Raw genomic sequence first — 19,329 nt, 5'->3', positions numbered from 1 at the left:
ACTGTACCTGCCCTGGATAGAACAAAAATAGACACTTCTTTCTTGGCCGTGCCACAGGTTTTCCAGATCCTGCTATTCTGCTCCCCCTTTGATGCTGATCCTCACTTATAAAGTTGGCTAAAGAAGAGTTACACTCACTCATCTGTCTGGACACTGTGCTGCCTTCGAATTCTCTCCACCAGAGGAGTTGTCTGTCACCTTTTAAGCTCAGTCTTAACAAGTCCCAGGACACGGACAAAATGCAATCATTTTTTTATGTTGTAGTACAAATACGGATAGCCTCTTTATAGTTCCCAGGAGACTGTTCTGTTCATGTTCATCTGAAACCTCATCAAGATGGCCTCTACTGTCTACATTTTCTTCTACATTCTGTTCTGAGCTTGCGCAGAATTGCCAATACAGTCTCCTCAATGTGCTCCAGGTTTTTCTGGCTGCTCCTTTGAGGCCCTCCAAGCTCCCCCTATAAAGCAAAGCCTCCTCCATCTTGCCAATATAGCTGTACCAATGATCTCACTCCTGACACCGATTCTTTATATTAATCAGATAGACCAAGATACCTAAAATAATGAACTTATGAAAATGTTTATTTTCAATGATGGTTTGAAAGGTCTAGTCCAAAATTGGGAATACCCACCCTTTAATGAGCCAGAAAACAACAGAGAGAGGGGGGAGAGAGAAGAGAGTCAGGGAAGAGAGAGAGAGAGAGAGATCAGAGCCTCATAGTCCCTTAAAGACAGGGAAAAGCTAAAGACCCGTTATGTCTTTTGTAGGTGCTATTACAAGCACATGACAGTGACAGCTGGGCAGTCGTCATGCCAGGCGTCCATGAAGACTCCCAGCGAGTCAGCCCGGTGTGGGCTCACTTGTGTCCCACAGCCCTACCGTTTACAAGAGCTTGGCTGGTATAACTGTGACCACAGTGTGACTCATTGCTCCTTTATTGGCTCCTGTTTTATTTCAACAGCCGTCACTCATGGTCGTCTTCCGTGCCCACAGCCAACCCTCTATAAGTAGGAAATGTGCTAAGTGAGGATCCTCAGGCTCCATCCCAGGTACGGGCTCTGCGGCAGTGACACCCAGAACTCTCTGTTTACTCAGCCTTAACACAGTGAGGTCAGGTGCGGCACTGCTGAAGTTTCAGAGTTTAGAACAAATGAACGCAAGTGGGTTTGGATAAGCCAGGATCCATATAGCCTCAGTATATACCCTACAGAAAACCTCCAGACAGTGGGACCAATAGAGAAAGCTGCATATGTAACCCCTGAGGAGTCTCACCCTGACACCTGAAGGCTGTTGACATGGTTTACAGCAAAAGGGACTTTACAGATGAGCCCTGGTCAGAAGCCTTGGGGTTGGAGGTTGGGAGGAGGTATGGCCCTAGATTGCCTAGTGAGCCCTGGACATAGTCACAAGTATCCTTGGGAGAAAGAGGAAGAGAGTCTCTTATATGACTTTCTCTGGAGAGAAATAAACACATATCTGTTCTCCCTAGATAGTGTACTAATGATGGCAGATCTTAAGAACCATGATTCCCAATCTAACATGGTGAACCAGAGTTTATTCTGGGTACTCTCAGGACCATGGGTGACTCCAAGACAGGGAGCATCATAAGAGAGTCTCACCTGGCCTGGGTAAAACTCACAGGGTTGGCATCCCTGGAGCTCCCTGCCCAATGCAACTACCACAGTCCTCTCTCCAGCCATTGTTAAATGGCTTTGTGTGGTTGGGAGAGGGGGTGTTCCTCAGCGCCATAAATACCTCCCTCTAGAAGGAAATGACTACCTGACCATCTGTTCAATGCAAAGAGCTGATACATTCCATGAGCAGAAGCTACACCGGGTGACACATTTAGAAGGTAGAGAGGTACACATGCCTCTAGAAACTGGAAAGGGCCAGGAAAGGTACAGTGCCTGGGACCTGAAGAATGGACCAGCCCTGCCCACACTTTCCCCTTTCCAGTGAGTCTGACTTCAGGTTTCTGACCTCAGGAACTCTGGGACAGCAGGTCTATCCTGCTTTCAAATCACCAAGTGAGTGGACTTGCCGTGGCAGCAATAGGAAGCTCAGAGTTCCCGTGCCAGGTCCAGGGACAGGAGGACTGACCACATCCATATCCACTGGTTCCTGCAGTTCGCTGGGTCTTGCCCGCCATCATTTCCTGATGGGACATAGTGTGGCACAGGATGGGCAAAATCCAGCAGAAGAGAGGGACATCTCTTGGTCTTTTCGAAGAGTAAAAACTCTCGCTTAGAAATGGCAGCAATCCTCCTTTGAACCAGTCAAAACAGACCAGCTTCCCACAGATGCCATTTGGTCCTGAGACACCGGCGCATGCTGATTTCTGCTGAGAAGAGTTCAGGTGTGAAGGGTGTGAGGCAAGCATGGGTGTAGTTGCTGGGCCGATTCATCTCCACAGCTGCAGGAGAGCAGTCTATACCCCATATAAATGTTTCATGGCCAAGAGGACAGGGACCTAAAGGTCTCACATGGCGCCCGCCACATACTGACCTGTCGGGCATCTCCCCCTCTCATTCAAGAATCAGAAGCAATCGACAGAAGCTGGCAACAGAACGAAGGGGCTTTGCGACAAACCATGAATCTTACCAGAAACTGGGGGGACCAGGGACTGTGGTCTCTAGCCAGAGGAGAACAGGAACATCTAACAGGAGTTCAAAAGGCTCCCCACGATGTCACAGGCAGAAGGGGCTTGCATGTAACAGCAGTGTGGCCCATGTCAGTTGTATCTTTCGATGATGGAGCCACTGCAGAGGCCAGTCAACATCAGGACCATCCAGTCAGCATCATTGTCACAGCTGCATGGTCTGCGGCAGAGTTCTCAGGACAAAAGTCAGAGGGATAGAGAGACTTCCCTGTCCCCCAGCTGACCAGGAGCTGTGAGCAACTCAGAGCACTGTCAAGTGGAAAAACAAACACTACACTAAAAAACTCTCCACTCCCCTGCTTAAATGTGAAGAAGTTTGGTGGAGAGAACAGAAAATATACCCCCCCAAACATCAGAGTGTTTGTGCAGATATAGACATGACACTCCCACCCTCACCCCCAACTCTGTTCTGCTTGTGTGGCACCTGGTTATTCCTGCAAACTTCTGGGGACAGCATCTTCTCTGAATGCTGCAGGGAGAGACTATTAAAAAACGGCACTGTGTCTTCCATCCTGGTCATAGGTGGGGCCCGCTGGGGTCTGAAGAAGCCAAGGGTCTTTGTTCAAAATTTAATCCCGTGCCTAGAGGTTTGAGGATGCCAATTGTTTGAGAGTTTTCTTTGGGGATGAAATACATACTTTACTAAGTCAACAGATTACTAAGCATCTGGTGGTATGAAAACACAGAACCAAACCAAACCAAACCCCAAGAGATGCCTTTATTTAAAAAACGCCTCTAACCATGTGCACATGTGGCTGGGCCACCTCTGTGGTACCAATCTTTTAAGTCCTGAAAGCAGAAAGATTATAAATGTCAGGTTTTATGAGGCCATGGAGAAAAAAGGATGTATTGGCTCAGATATTCTAAACCATTGAATGTATGGACTCCATTACACGGAGCAGTGTAAGACCTGTCCAAACAGCCGTGTGCAGTGGACGTTTAAAGGCACAGAGAAGCATTCCTGATGTCAATTCCATACTGACACTTCCAGGACGAATGGGCCCAGAGGCCGGATCTGGTTTCCAGCTTCAGGTGACTCATTCTCAGCCCCAAAGACCTTGTTCAGAGCTATGCCACCTCGGAGAGGAGCCAATTCCATGTGAGAGAGAGAGGCTGAGGAGGAAACAAGAAGCCCCTGGATTACCAGTGTGTCATCATGACACTGGTCCCAAAGGGATCCTCCTGTCCCCAGTGCAAAACTCCTCACCTCAGAGCAACCCCTCACCCCAGAGAGACATGGGAGACACATTGTTCTTGCTCACCTATAAGCCTATCTGCTGCTCATGACTGTCCATGGAGACCCTCCAGGACTGACAGCCAATGGTCTTCAACTTTATCATACACAGACACGTAGTGAATGTTGGAACATGGCTTTCTTATAGGGGGATTTCTGTGGAGAGTGTAGTATGATACCTGTCTTATAGATAAGTTTGGCATGGAGTATCAACATTCTCAAAGCTAAGTAGAGACAGAATGAAGCTCAAGTTCCCCTACCTCCATCTGGTCCCACAGCCAAGTACTGTGTCCTGGCCCAAGAAGTGATACTTGATAGTCACAGTGATAACACACATGCAAAAAGTAAGTCTGGAGTGTGCCTCACCCAATCCCACTAAGACTCTGGGAGTTGTGGTAGCTTAAGGCCCAACCTGAGGTTCTACATCAGATCTTGCGACTTCTGGAATGGAACATCAGAGAATGGCAACCATCCTGTGCTCATGATTTCCTGGGACCTAGAACCATTTCTGCAAATACTGTTCTTTGAAACTCCAGTAGCCTGGGCAGTCGGGGCAAGGATAGGCACTTCCTTAGCATCATCGGTACATGCTGAAGCCCTTCCTCAGATGATAGGACTAGGCATCTACCTGAGAGGAACTGGCATCTATAGGACTGTATTATAGCACAAGGGTCACATGACCTCTGTGTCAGCCAGGACACCAGGAACAATCTCCAAGAAGGACCTGAGAATAGCTGGCCCCATGCTCCAACTTTGGAGAAGCTGGGGTTTCCAGATAGCTTCAGGAGACCCTAAAGGGAAGGACCAGCCATTTCTGGAAGAAGAACAAGGTGGTTTTGCCATCCCTAGTAGCTTCCCTCTGCCATGGTGGGTTCTGCCCTCACAAAGACCCTTCTGGACACACCTAGATGACCACATCTGAGCCACTGGCTGATCCCAGATGGCATCCATGTACTGGATGCTGAAGCTGGCTTCTGGAGAACAGCTCTGTACTCCCAGCAAGTCAACCCCTATCTCTTGTCTCTCATAGCCAGGACAGTTGGGCACCAAGCTTGGGGTAAAATGCTGATGAGGTGGCTCTGTGCTGGCCCAGGGTTCCCAACAGCTGCATCTGCCTTGAATTTCTACTGCAGTCAGTGGTCCAGGTCCCTCTCTTCCTCTGGAGAACTGGACTGATCAGTAGTTTCTCTCCATCACTCCTTCCGAGGAGAAGCAGCACCATATCTCCTTGGCTTTTATAAGGGTTTGAGAAGAACTGGAACCACGTCCATCTCACAGTGTTCCGAGTTTGGTGCGGAGGCGCTCCAGAAGCTGCTAATCTCACTTCTATTGTCTCATCTACTAAGCTTAGTTGATAATAAAAGTAAGGAGAAATGATAAATGTGTCTGCTCACTACGTGATAATGCTGTGGGCTCACAGTCAACAGAATCTCAGGATTGTGGCAGGTGCAGGTGTGTCATGAGTGTGTACCACGAAGGTGACAAGAAGCCATGCAGAAGCACTCCATGTAATGAGATCAGTGAACCAAGAGGTCCCAGGATAGCAGGACCCTGGCTGGGCTTAGCCCTTGCTAGACTTGGCCTTTGCTCTGCTCTTCTCGGCTCTGCCCTGCTCTGCTGGGTAGCTCCACTTAGCTCTATCTCTTCTCAGCTCTGCCTGGCTCTCTCTCAACCCAGCTTAGCTCATCTTTTGCATGGAGAAGCCTACCCTAGGCTCAGCCCTGACTCCGAGGGAATCTATACAGACTGTTAACTGGATGTAAGGCTGTTCACTTGAGTTTCTGTGGTCCACATTCCTAAACGGAAAGAACAAAGACCCATCTTCCCCTGAGGCTGTAGTTCTCTCTGAAAGGGGCCCAAAGATGTAGCCTCTGGGTGAGCGGAGAGCCAGCTGAGCTGAGGGAAGGAGTTCTCGTTACCAGTAAGTCAACACAGGTGCGCATTAGGCGCTGCCAGGCAGGTGACGGTTTGTTTTCCTTTCCCTTCACAATCATCCTTTTTATTCACCTCAGCTCAGATCTAAGCCCTCATCCCTTCGTGGATCAAGGAGGAAATGTCACCTGGCACTTGTTAGGTATTAAGTTTCCTTATCAATAACGGCCTGCCCGCCCAGTTTATCCTGGCCTCGGGCACCTGCAAGGCCATAAAAGACTGTAAGATAGAGCCACCAGCCTGGAGCCCCCAGAGAGCACTGTTGCTGAGGGCCAGCCACATGCTCCTGCTCCGGGCACACCACATCAAAGCCAACTACATCTAAGTAGCCAAATACGGCCATAAAACCAATGAAAGGCCTTGTCAGCTTCATTCAGGCAGCTGGCTGCTTCATGTCACTGATGAAGACTCTCTAGGAGACACGTGTCCATGGAGAAGAAGATGAGCAGTGAGCTGGGCTGTAGGTTGGGGAGAGACCCAAAGGAGGCCTCACTCTGGAGACCAACCCAAGAGGTGACTCAAGACCAACAGGACTGCAGGGAGAGTGACTGAGTCTTTGAACTACATCTAGATCAGGCTTTGTCACCATGAATATCATCTTAGGCCAGTAACTGGCCACAGGTGACACTGTTATGGCCTCTGGCCAGGCTGTGTTCCTGGTGGTTTGTATACCTGTGAGTAAGGCCAAGTAAGGATGTGTGCACAGATATGGGCATATGTATGTGTATATACATGTGTGCAAGAATTGTGTAAGCAAGCACATACATGTATACTTGGGTACAGAGATATATGAGAGATATGTGCACATGTGTGCATCCTTGTGTGAAGGATGCATGTACGTGTGCGTTTTGTGTATTCCTATGTTCGGGGGTACCTGTTAATGTGCATGCAAGTGTTCACATGGTACCCCAAAGGCATTGTACCTGATCTGGTTATTGGTTCTGGAAATTTCCGTCCCTTTTTTGCAGCACTAACCAAAGATACTTTCAGAGGAATCTGTCCCCACACCCTTCTCAGGGCAACAGGTGACAGATAGACAGACAGACATTTCTCTTTCCAGCATCTGCTCGTCATTCCTCCTTCTCCTGACCTGCTGAGAGTGCTTGTGGAGTCTGGGACCATCCAGACAGGGTGGCCTAGGGGCTGTGCTAGCCTTTTCAGAACTGATAAAGGAACAAGAAAACATTGTACTCTGACCATAATACTCTTGAAGAAGCAGAGAACTTTTAGGGTCTCAGCACCAAGGTTTGCCATTATCCAGCTCCACGGCCACTATGGGGATCAGTTTCCCTGCCTTGGGTCGTAAAGCCTTGAACACACCTGTACCTGAGATCCCAGTGCCATCTAGTGGTTCATAACCTGTTCCTGCAGGTGGCTAAGTGCTCAGCAGCAGAGGAAACAGCCCCACCCCACCCCCTAACTTGTTACAAACTGAGTTTTGTCACTCAGCACGACACATCAAAACTCCAACTCTTAGTTCCTGTGAATGTGAACGTAGCCAGGAATGGAGCTTTGGCTGATGCCAAGTTAAAATGAGGTCATAGAGGGGCCAGAATCAGGTTAGGGGACAAGAAGGAATGAGACACTAAATAGAGCACCTGTGTCCATTTCATCCTGTGTCCAGGATGCCTCTGCATTCAAACCACCCACCATTCTGGCATAGGAGGCTTAAGGTACATGTGCCAAAGCTATGGAGTGTTTCTGAAGTGATGTAGCTTTTTCCAACACTCAGGTAACAGGGACATTGGCCAGACCCAGTGATATTCAGCAGGTGTTTGCATCCAACCTCAGGGAAACTTGTGTCTTCTGCTCTGTCCACTTGCTCAGATTTTCTGGGCCAGCACCATGTTGACCGAGTGTGGCTTCTGCCTCTTTGTTTTGCCAGTGACAGAAAAGGAGGTCAGACACGCTTGCATTTTCTAACCAAAGTATTCATTACAAGCTGGTTTTGCAAAATAACAATTCATTTGAGTGGTACTTGTCTAAGTCACAAAATCCTGAACCACTGACCTTCAAGAACCAGAGAGGATGAAGAGGTCCTGAATCTTGCTGTCCAGCCTGCCCATTGCCAGCAGAACTCCTAGACCCAGCCACAGTTTGCCGAGGATATCTCAAACAGCCTCCATCTGGCTGCTCTAATCCTTCAGTGGACTTTACATCTGGGTCTATCTATGGCAAAGCAGATAGCTGCTCCCCAAGGAGGACCTCCCTGTGGTTTAGCAAACAGAACATTTGAAGCTAAGTGTGGAAAGCTTACAGGGACTGCTTCTCTTTTGTAACAGGCTAGGCACCACTCAAGACCAACTCTGAAATGAGCCAGAGGGCTTCATCCAGTGTGGGTCAAGGGTGCCCCCTGCTGGCACTACTTCTCAAGTTGGTCATTTCATGAGCAAGAGGTTGAAAGGACTCTAGGTCTCTCCAGGCTCCTGGTAGCCGTGTACCCACTTCTGAGCACTAGAGCACAAGCTACTGACCCACCTCCTGGTAGGAATGAGAAAGTCTGTGTTTATTCCTGTCAGTGTGGCATCTCAGGCACAACGCAGCCTTTGCACACTGTTTCGCTGCTCCTCGTGCCTAACATACACTGACATAAAAATATACAAGTCACAGGACCACACATACATTTCTATTATATCTACTGTACAGAGTCCTCTTAGATAGATGCTTCTGGAATTCATAGGGTGGGAACATCAATCTTGGCAGGGACCCCATGTGAACACCTTCAGAGTGTGTCACAACTGCTGCCCTGCTCATGAAAGTGTAGGCACATTGCGGTGTGTGCTCGTGACACCCAGTCCAATACGGCGCCTCTGTGCAGGACTGGGAGAGAGAACGCAGGCCCGTTTTCTTTCTCCTAACAAATTCTCTAACTTAAACTGTCTCTGAGGGTTCCCTGGTAATCCAGAAAGTCGGGTCAGAAGCGGCCATCTTCATCCAGAACTTCTCTGTTCTGATGCTTGCTTCTTTAGCTCGGATGCCCAGCCAGGCTGAGGCAATGCAGCAAGCTCTCCTTGGAGACTCCTACAGGGGAAAGCTTGCAGAGGAAGGAGGGGAAAGAGCGGGCGCTGTAGGGAGAAAGCCTGCAAGCCAAAAAGAAAAAGCTCACAATGAGAGAGACCTTACAGGAAGAAAGCATTTGCAGGGAGAGAAGGGGAGCTTGCAGAGAGGCAGGGGAGAAAGAGGGGGGGAGGGAGGGAGGGAGAGAGAGGAGGGGAGGGGAGGGGAGGGGAGGGCAGAGGGGAGGGGAGGGGAGGGGAGGGGAGGGCAGAGGGGAGGGGAGAGGGGAGGGGAGGGGAGGGGAGAGGGGAGGGGAGGGGAACTTTAGGGGCAGCCCATGCATGGATTAGAAATAAGGAGCCTTGAGTGGGCCCTGCTTTTTCTGCTCTCCTTTGCAATTTGGAGCAAGGGCAAGAGAAGAAAAAATGAAGATCAATTAATTCACCGTCTGCCTAAGGAGGAGCTGGGAGTGGCTGTCACAGCTAACTAAGGGTCACAGGGTTCTCTGTGTTCTGCCAGCTTTCTTCTGAAACCATTCATCACTCAGGCTCCGCACTTTGACACAGCTTTTGCCAAAATCTTGCAGAAAGTTAGAAACGGAATCACAAAGTACTGAGGGCCTCGCACTGAGCCAGCAAGTCTGCAGGTCATTCTCCAGATGAGAAACCAAAACAGCTACAGTGCTGCGAGTGACTGTAAATACAGTCTTAGTGAGCAGAGCTTTTCACCTACGGGCTCCAACCAAGAACAGAACTTCTGTCTGCCCAGTGTGTGGTTAATCCTGCCTCCCTCCGAGGGAAGAGCACTAAGGATACTGCAGAGCTGTTTCCATTGCTCAGGCCTGGTCCCATTTATCATCGCCTGCGATGGCTCCTTGTTTGTACTGGAAGATGTGGGGTTAGATGTCAGCATCCATCGCAGAGGTGGTTAAAGCAAAGCATGGAGATCATCCATCAAGCGGCAGTAAAGGCACGGAGCCAAGAGCCTGCATCCACTCCCCAGCAAGTCTCTGCCTTCCCCTGGGAGCCACCCTGCAGCAGATCTCACCTGGGCTCCCAGCCAGGAGCCAGTGGGACGGTGCTGGGAGGGGGTGTGATGGAGTACGGGGCACATCCACAAGGCAGCACGTCTGGAACAACTTGGGGGCATTTTAAAGTCCTGATGGCCAGGCACACGGGGATCACATTAATACAAAGCCCAGGTGCAACCCACGCATCAGGTATTTTAAAGCTCCCAAGTGATTATCCAATTATCTGCACTGAGGACCGGGACCACTGAAGTTGGAAGCAACCCTGATCCCTGGCTGTTCTTTAAGGAGTCAGGTTACAAGGCAGAGAGGCCTGGGTCCTAAGGCTCCAAGCTCTTTCCAGAGTCTCTCAGTCAGCCTGTGTCCAGATAAGACATAAGATATAAACATTTGTGTACATACACTCCCCATAAGCCCTGGATGAGTGAATGCGCTCTGTCAACAGGAAATCTCAGGTGACATTGATTATTTTTGAGACAAGGTCCTCACTGGCCTGAGCCCCACCTGTTAGGGGTGACCATGCCTGTCTGTTCTCCCAACATTGAGATTACAAGTGTGTACCATAGCTCCTGGCATTTTACTTGGGTCCTAGGGATCAAACTCAGGCCCTCACTCTGGCCCCAGCCAGTGGAGTGAAACTTTACTCTTAAAATAATGTTTGTGGAACAGTGCTGTGATATGTTTCAAATGTCAAAATCGACTTCTTGCTTCAATAGAAAAGACACGTGTGCTATGAGGCAAACACAGTCAATTTGAAACCATACGGCTCAGAGTCTCCCTGAGTCCCGGGCCCCAGGATGGCCAAGTTATATAGAGGAAACACCAATGACAGCCATGCCCATGTGTCCTTCCCGAATTTGTAGAGGATACAACTTCATGGCTAGCTTCGTGCTACTAATGATGGGCGCGTTCATCAAAAACATCCATCTCTCTGGTGGTTGCTCATATGCCCTAGGAATCAACACACATTCCCCAGTCAAGTAAGAAAATGGATGGCTAAAGGAATGAGTGAGTGAATTAATGAAGGAATTAAAGTGAATAAGTACAGGATACTCATATGCACATACACACATACATACTCATACGTGCACACATACACACACATGCACACATAGACACACATACATACATACACACACACATGCACCACACACAGATGCACACACATGCACACACATACAGGCAGGCGCACACACACACACACACACACACACACACACATGGTTCACAGAGGTCTTTGTGCTTACAGATCAGCACCAGGGGAACCTGGAATATTACGCAAACAGGGTTGTTCCTTCAAGGAAAGGAATGCAAGCCCTATTACCTATGTACATGCCCACATGTACACTCACACACATGCATACACACATGCACATATATACACACTCACATCTGCATGTACACATACTCACACATGCACCACACATACAGGCACACACACATGCACACACACACCACACCACCCCCACTGAATACATGAATGACTAAATGGATGAATAAATGAGTGAACTGGTAAATGAATCAATGCTTAAGTGTATAATTGAGTGAACGTACGACTGTCTGAGTATGTGAGGAAGTACTTGCATACACCAGTATCTGAATGTATGTCTCTGGTTCACACACACACACACACACACACACACACACGCGCGCACACACACTCACACACAGACACCACCCACTCACACACATGCACACCACACACACCCACGCATACATACTCATACACACAGTTACTTGTACACTCTCTCTCTCTCTCTCTCTCTCTCTCTCACACACACACACACACACATGCACACACATGTACACTTGGCTAGAGGCTCCTGTTTGCAAGTGGGTATGATGCAGTGAAGGAGCTGTGGTCCCAGCCGACACTGTGTGTCAGAACAGAGTGGTGACTGTCCACCCATCCACCCGAGGATCCCTGAGAAGTCTGGACTGGAAACTTGTCCTAAGTGTCAAACAGGCAGAAATTCCTCAGAACAGGAATGAGCTTCGAGTTACAAAGAGAACAGATGCCCGTGGCTGGAAAACTTACTTCTCTGTAAGGCATTTCTGAGCTTCGAAAGAGTCCTGAGAAGCAAATGAGAGTGTTTTCTTAAAGAAGCATGGGATGCACGTCCACCCTGCATGAGCAATATGCAGTGGTTAAGTCTGGGGAGCTGAAGGCAGACGCTTTGCCTCTGTTCCCATGGACACACTGGCCCTCGGGATACCTAGAGGGTGTCTGCATCCCATGCAGGGTGTCCTGACGTCAAGGAATCAATTCCTCCTAGAGACATGTCTGAAAACAGTGTAGGTGCCCTGTTTAAACAACCCATGAGACCCCCTCAAGGCCCAGGAGGTACACCCAACCTGCAGCTATGAGACACATGGCCACCTTTACCTTAAGATAAACTACATTGTTTATCTTAACACAAAACAGAAACTTGCCTACATATATTTTGTGACTTTTTTTTTTTTTGGTAGCTCTCTAGTTCCCTAGTTGTGAAGTTCTCTAGTGTGAACTTTATGGATGACCTCTGTCATGGTGTCAAAGGTTGGATGGTAGTAAATGTGTGGCACTACTCCAGTGTTCTGCACTCCTTGGGATATAATCCAAGAGGATGGCCCTCGGTACAGGGCACGTCTAACACTTGGGAGTGATGAGGGCAAGGTTCATTTCATGTGTGGCACATCATTCCCGACTGCTCTGGACAGCATTTCTAGCTCCCTGGTGACCAGGTCAGGATAATATCTCATTGGTAGGCAAGGTTCTCTTTATCACAGTGTGAGTAACCTCCGTGGTACGGAGAACCCTGGTTATGGGATTTGAAGATTTTCATAGAAACTGAGAACGCAGAATCTAATTCAGAGAAATGGTGAAAAGCTCTCCCTCTGTGGACTTTACATCCCAGGATCACTTGCTAACCACTGTCTTCCTAGCCCTTGGCCACACACGTGGCTGGAGGTGCTAAGATTCCTGTAAAGGAAACCCCTTCTCCCTGTCTTGCTCCTGAGCATGTCTTCTGGTTTCACAGTTAAGCCGGGAAAACAGAAAGTAAAGTCTCCCGAGGAATCTACTCTTCCCTGAGGTAAAGCAACACAGCCTGAGTCTATCGCCCCGCCTAAGAGCACCCACCCACAGAAGCAACACGTGGAAGGAGACATGGATTCCAAACAACACCCACAGAACTCAAGGCCAGCGGGCAGAGCCCTAGTCCCCCTGGACACCATTCCCACTAGCACAGTTCAAAGATGATACCACTCCTGGCTCCTCTCCTCTACAGTTCCCATCATCACCCACAAGCAAACTCTCAGGGCTATCACCAGCTGCTAACCGAGGCTGCCTCTCAGGGCCCCCGTGTAGAGCCATCTGGAGGTCTGCTTGAGTCACTGTCCTGAGTCACAGCTGTTCGTTCACCCAGACTGACAACACTGCGGAGTCCCTTATAGCTTCTCCTTGTTCATCTTCCCAGTCAGTCTTGCTTATCAGAGACTCATTCCCCCACCCCTGCCCCAGTGGAGGGTGTTTATGTTGTTCTAGTCGTACCAATATAAATAACATAAATAATAGGGAGTGGGAGGGTCTTGCTCCTAGAGGAATGTTGTCTCACCCTGTGAAACCCCTGGTGGGGTTGGCATGTGACTTCTGAGATACTGAACAGCCAGGCAGTAGAGAGCAGAAGAGAAATCTGCCCCTCCTCTTTCACCCTTTCTCTCCCTCCCTCTGCCCCTCCCTCCTTCTCCTTCTTCTACTTCTCATTCTTCTCTCCTCTCCTCTTTCCCTTCCTCCCTCTCCTCATCCCCCTCCCCCTTCCCCCTCCTTCTCCTCATCCCCCTCCCCTTTCCCCCCTCCCTCTCTTCGTTTTTGGAAGCAGAGTCCTGGGTGTTGTGTTCCTCCAGGCGGCACCCACCCCAGGTGACTCTACCAACTCCCCGTGGGTTCCAGGGCTCTGCTGCCCTTTCACCTCAGAGTGGGTGTCTCTCCGGTAGAACCCATGCATTTCTCAATGCCATCTAACACGTCACACAAAGATCAGTTTCACACGCCAAAATTATGTTAGACAAATGAAACATATTCTTAATATATAAATAAAGTACATGCTCTAGAAAGTGTGGATCCTGTCATCGCTACCACCTGGAATTCATTTCCAATGTTGGCTAAAATCTGAACCATCCCCTTCATTACTACACTGTTTGCCTCTCTGTGGGGAAGAGGGCGGTTCTCAAAGATGTCTGTTAACCTCCCTGGAGCTCAGAATCACCATTGTAAAGCAGCTGTAAGCAGTCAAGCCTTCTCAGAGTCTCTCTCTCTCTCTCTCTCCCTCCCTCCCTCCCTCCCTCTCTCCCTCCTCCCTCCCCCTTCTCTCCCTCCCTTCCCCTCCCCTCCCTCCCCTTCCCCTTCCCTCCCCTTCCCCTCCCCTCCCTCCCTTCCTCCTTCTCTCTTCCCTTCCTCCCTCCCTCCTCCCTCCCTCCCTCCTTCCATCCTCTTTGCTCACTTCCCTCTTCCACCTCCCTCTCTCTCTAGCCCACTCCTTTCCTCTCTGTGGACAGACATACCTTGTGATTGGCAGATGACCACACTGTCCCTCCACCACCACCACTGTGCTATGAAAAGTATGGTGTTCTGAAACTGCAGGCTAGGTTTTCGAGACAGAAGCACGTGACTGTGGACATGTGTGACTGTCCTGTGTTGTTCTGGGGACACAGTACTGTACAGCAGGGACCCGAGACTGCCCTTTGGGCTGCCATTGAGAATGTGCTAGATAAGAAGCCACACCTGAACACAATGGTGGCAAGTGTGCTTCCTGTAGAGAAACCCTACAAACGACACCACCTTCACCTTATCCTGGGGTCTAAAGAACAGGCATGAACATAGGATTCAGAGCAGAGGGGACAGCCATGAATCCCTGGGCTCTCTGTGGGCCCTGAGGTACACACAGCTGGTCGGGAAGTCGGCAGAGATCTGGACCTGTGGTTCCACCCTTCTCGGCCAGGTGCACATTCCCTGCTGATCTAGTCAGCAGGTGTGGCAGGCATTGAGGTTCTAGGGAGCCTAAGCCAGGGTCCCCTGTCTGGAGCCAGCCATGCTGCTGGAGCAGCTAAGGCAGGCAGAAACATCTGTCCTGAAAGATCAGCCAGATACACAGAATCTAATAGAAGAGAAAGCGGGAAAGAGTCTCGAACTCATTGGCACAGAGGGAATGTTCCTGAACAGAACACCAATGGCTCAGGCTCTAAGATCAACAATCAATAAATGGGACCTCATGGAACTGAATAACTTCTGTAAGGCAAAAAACAAACAAACAAAACAAAAAACAAACAAACAAACAAACAAAAAACCCAAAACACATCAATAGGACAAATTGGCAACCTACAGATTGGGAAATAATCTCTACTAGCCCTACATCTGACAGAGGGCTAATATCCAAAATATATAAAGAACTTAAGAAGTTAACCCCTAAAAAACCCAAATAACCCAATTTGAAAATGAAGTAAAGATAATCCCATTAAAAAAAATGGGGCACAGAACGAAACAAAGAATTCTCACCTGAGGAATACCGAATGGCTGAGAAGCGCCTGAAAAAATGTTCAACATCCTTAATCATCAGGGGAATGCCAATCAAAACAACCCTGAGATTCCACCTCACACCAGTCACAATGGCTAAGATCAAAAATTCAGGTGACAGCAGATGCTGGTGAGGATGTGGAGAAAGAGGAAAACTCCTCCATTGCTGGTAGGATTGCAAGCTGGTACAACCACTCTGGAAATCAGTCTGGCAGTTCCTCAGAAAATTGGACATAGTACTACCAGAAGATCCAGCAATACCTCTCCTGGGCATATACCCAGAAGATATTCCAACTCGTAATAAGGACATATGCTCTACTATGTTCATAGCAGCCTTATTTACAATAGCCAGAGCTGGAAAGAACCCAGATGCCCCTCAACAGAAGAATGGATACAGAAAATGTGATACATTTACACAATGGAGTACTACTCAGCAATTAAAAACAATGAATTTATGAAATTCTTAGGCAAATGGATGCATCTGGAGGATATCAACCTGAGTGAGGTAACCCAATCACAAAAGAAGTCACTTGATATGCACACAGTGATAAGCGGATATTATCACATTCCCTGCTGGTCTAGTCAGCAGGTGTGGCAGGCATTGAGGTTCTAGGGAGCCTAAGCCAGGGTCCCCTGTCTGGAGCCAGCCATGCTGCAGGAGCAGCTAAGGCAGGCAGAAACATCTGTCCTGAAAGATCAGCCAGATACACAGAATCTAATAGAAGAGAAAGTGGGAAAGAGTCTCGAACTCTTTCCAGTCTCGAACTCAGCCCAGAAACTGAGAATACCCAAGATATAATTTGCAAAACACATGAAAATCAAGAAGAAGGAAGACCAAAGGGTGGATACTTCATCACTCCTTAGAATGGGGAACAAAATACCCATGGAAGGAGTTACAGAGACAAAGTTTGGAGCTGAGATAGAAAGAAGGACCATCCAGAGCCTGCCCCACCAGGGGATCCATCCCAAAATCAGCCACCAAACACAGACACTATTGCATATGCCAGCAAGATTTTGCTGACAGGACCCTGATATAGCTCTCTCTTGTGAGGCTATGCCAGTGCCTGGCAAATACAGAAGTGGATGCTCACAGGGCCCTGATAGAACACAGGGCCCCCAGTGGAGGAGCTAGAGAAAGTACCCAAGGAGCTGAAGGGGTCTGCAACCCTATAGGAGGAACAGCAATATGAACTAATCAGTACCCCCAGAGCTCGTGTCTCTAGCTGCCTATGTATCAGAAGATGGCCTAGTCGGCCATCATTGGGAGGAGAGGTCCTTGGTTTTGCAAAGATTATATGCCCCAGTACAGGGGAATGCCAGGGCCAGGATGTGGGAGTGGGTGGGTTGGGGAGCAGGGTGGAGGGAGGGTATAGGGGACTTTCAAAATAGCATTTGAAATGTAAATGAAGAAAATATCTAATAAAAATTGTTTAAAAAATGGAGTACAGAGCTACACAGAGAATTCACAACAGAAGAATATTGAATGGCTGAGAAGCACTTAAAGAAATGTTCAACATCCTCAGTCATCAGAGAAATGCAGTCAAAACGACCCTGAGATTCCACTTCACACCAGTCAGAATGGCTAAGATCAAAAACTTAAGTGGCCGCAGATGCTGGTGAGGATGTAGAGAAAGAGGAACACTCCTTCATTGTTGGTGGGATTGCAAGCTTGTATAACCACTCTGGAAATCAGTCTGGCAGTTCCTTAGAAAATTAGAAATGGCTCTACCTGAAGACCCAGCTATGCCACTCCTGGGCATGTACCCAAAAGATGCCATACCATACCACAAGGACACATTCTCTACCATGTTCTTAGCAGCCTTATTTGTAATAGCCAGAAGCTGGAAAGAACCCAGATGTCCCTCAACTGAAGAATGGATGCAGAAAATGTGGTTCATTTACACAATGGAATACTACTCAGCTATTAAAAATGAAGACATCATGAATTTTGCAGGCAAATTGGTGGAACTAAAAAATATCATCCTGAATGAGATAACTTAGACCCAAAAGGACATGCATGGTATGTACTCACTGATACGTGGGTATTAGCCAAAATGTACAGAATACCTAGGATACAACTCACAGACTGTAAGAATTGTAACAAGTAGAAAGGTCCAAGTGAGGATGTTTCAATTCTACTTAAAAGGGGGAAGGAAATAATCACGGAAGGCAGAGAGAGGGAAGGACCTGGGTAGGAGAGGGAGGGGAAAGGGGGAACAGGATCAGGATGGGTGCAGGGAACAGAAGTGAAGCCCAGGGAGCCAAGATAGGAAAGGAGATAAATGACCTCGGTGTGTGTGGCAGGGGGAGGAGATGAACCACCTCGGTGTGTGTGTATGGGGGGAGGTGGCAGTGAGGTGTGGGATCCTCTAGAAAGTACCAGAGACCTGGGAGGTAAGAGTCTAAGAACTCAATGGGGGTGGCTTTAGCTAAGATGCTCAACATTGAGGAGGGGAAACTTGATGAGTCCACCTCCAGTAGACAGACAGGGCCTCAAGCAGAGAGACAGGGCTACCAACCCCCAGTCAGAATTTCTGACCCTAAACTGTTCCTGTCTAAAAGACCTGCAGGAGTAAAAATGGAGACGAGACTGAAGGAAAGGCAGTCCAATGACCAGCCCAACTTGGGATCCATCTCATGAGAGAACATCCAAGGCCTATTAGTGATGCTATGATGTGCTTACAGATGGGAGCCTGGCATGGCTGTTCTCTGAGAGGCCCTACAGGCAGCTGACTGAGACAGAAGCAGATACTTACAGCCAACCATTGAACTAAGGTCAGGGACCCCTATGGTTGAATTAGGGAAAGGACTGAAGAAGTTGAAGGGGAGAGTGATCCCATAGGAAGACCAGCATTCTCAATTTACCCAGACCCCAGGGACCTCCCAGAGACTGAGCCACCAATCAGGAGCATACACGGGCCAGTCTGAGGCCTCAGGCACAAGTATAGCAGAGGTCTGCCTGGTCAGACCTTAGTGGGAGAAGATGGAGACTTGAGACCCCCCAGGGAACGGGCAGGCCTGGTGTGGAGGGGGAGCACCCTCTTGGAGGCAAGGGGGAGGAAGAATGGGATGAGGAACTGTGGGAGAGGGGACCTGACCGAGGGTGGGGGGTGTGGGGGGAAGGCATGCAACGACAAGAATGTAAATAAATTTTTAAAAGGTCATCCAAGGCCTCTTTCCACCAGGGGGTGCCAGACCCCAACAGCACTGACAGGATTAGAGGGCAGGGAGACAGCCACAAGGCCACCAGCAGCTGAGGAATTCCTCCCTGCTGGGACAAAGGGGAATCCTTGACTTAGGAAGCTTACATACGTGACAGCAAGCAACACAAATGGGGGGGGGGGGGGGGGAGAAAGAAAATGACTGTAGTTTGAGTTGGTGGCATGAATGGATAACCCAGTTTGCATTTTCAATTTCCAGCAGCCTTATTGAGGTGTAATGTAATCGTCACAGAATAAACCACCTCTCTGGAGAGTACACGGGGCACCATGAGCCCCTAGCGATTAGGATGCATGCTCTAATGGTTTCCCTCTGTGCTCCACGCATGCATGGTCCAAGCCGCTCCTGGCTCCAGAGGCTGCTGTGTAGCCAGCGGATGGATGGTCACACAGATCTCCACTCACCTGCTCTGTATGGTTACTTCTTGTATGTGCATGTGGACGCACACATGTGTGTGTGCACATCAAGACCTAAAGTTGACATTAAGGGTCTCTCCACTGAACCCACAGATCTCCAATTCTGACTAGTCCAGCTAGCCAGCTTACTCCAAGGATGTACTGTCTATGCTTCTTGAGTGGCTGAGATTACAGGGAGCCACTGGACCTGCCTGCTCTTAGGTGGGTGCCAGGGTTCTGAACTCAGAATCTCATGTTCATTCAGTCTCCCACAAGGCCCCCTAACTCTTCAGTCTCAGTTTATTCGAAGGT

General features: G+C 48.9%; 1 long non-coding RNA gene across 1 annotated transcript; it reads right to left on the bottom strand.

Annotated features, from left to right (window-relative positions):
* Nucleotides 1-1,538: 1,538 nt before the first annotated feature.
* Gm41531 lies at nt 1,539-14,935 on the bottom strand. Its single transcript, XR_876621.1, has 2 exons — nt 14,395-14,935; nt 1,539-2,911 (listed from the first exon to the last, which is right to left on the bottom strand). It is a non-coding gene; the product is annotated as a predicted gene, 41531 (long non-coding RNA).
* Nucleotides 14,936-19,329: the final 4,394 nt, after the last annotated feature.

Source organism: Mus musculus, chromosome 17, assembly GCF_000001635.26.
Source record: "Mus musculus strain C57BL/6J chromosome 17, GRCm38.p6 C57BL/6J".
Classification (NCBI taxonomy): Eukaryota; Metazoa; Chordata; class Mammalia; order Rodentia; family Muridae; genus Mus; species Mus musculus.
Note: the sequence above shows the minus strand (reverse complement) of the source record. Positions and strands in the feature narration are given on the sequence as shown.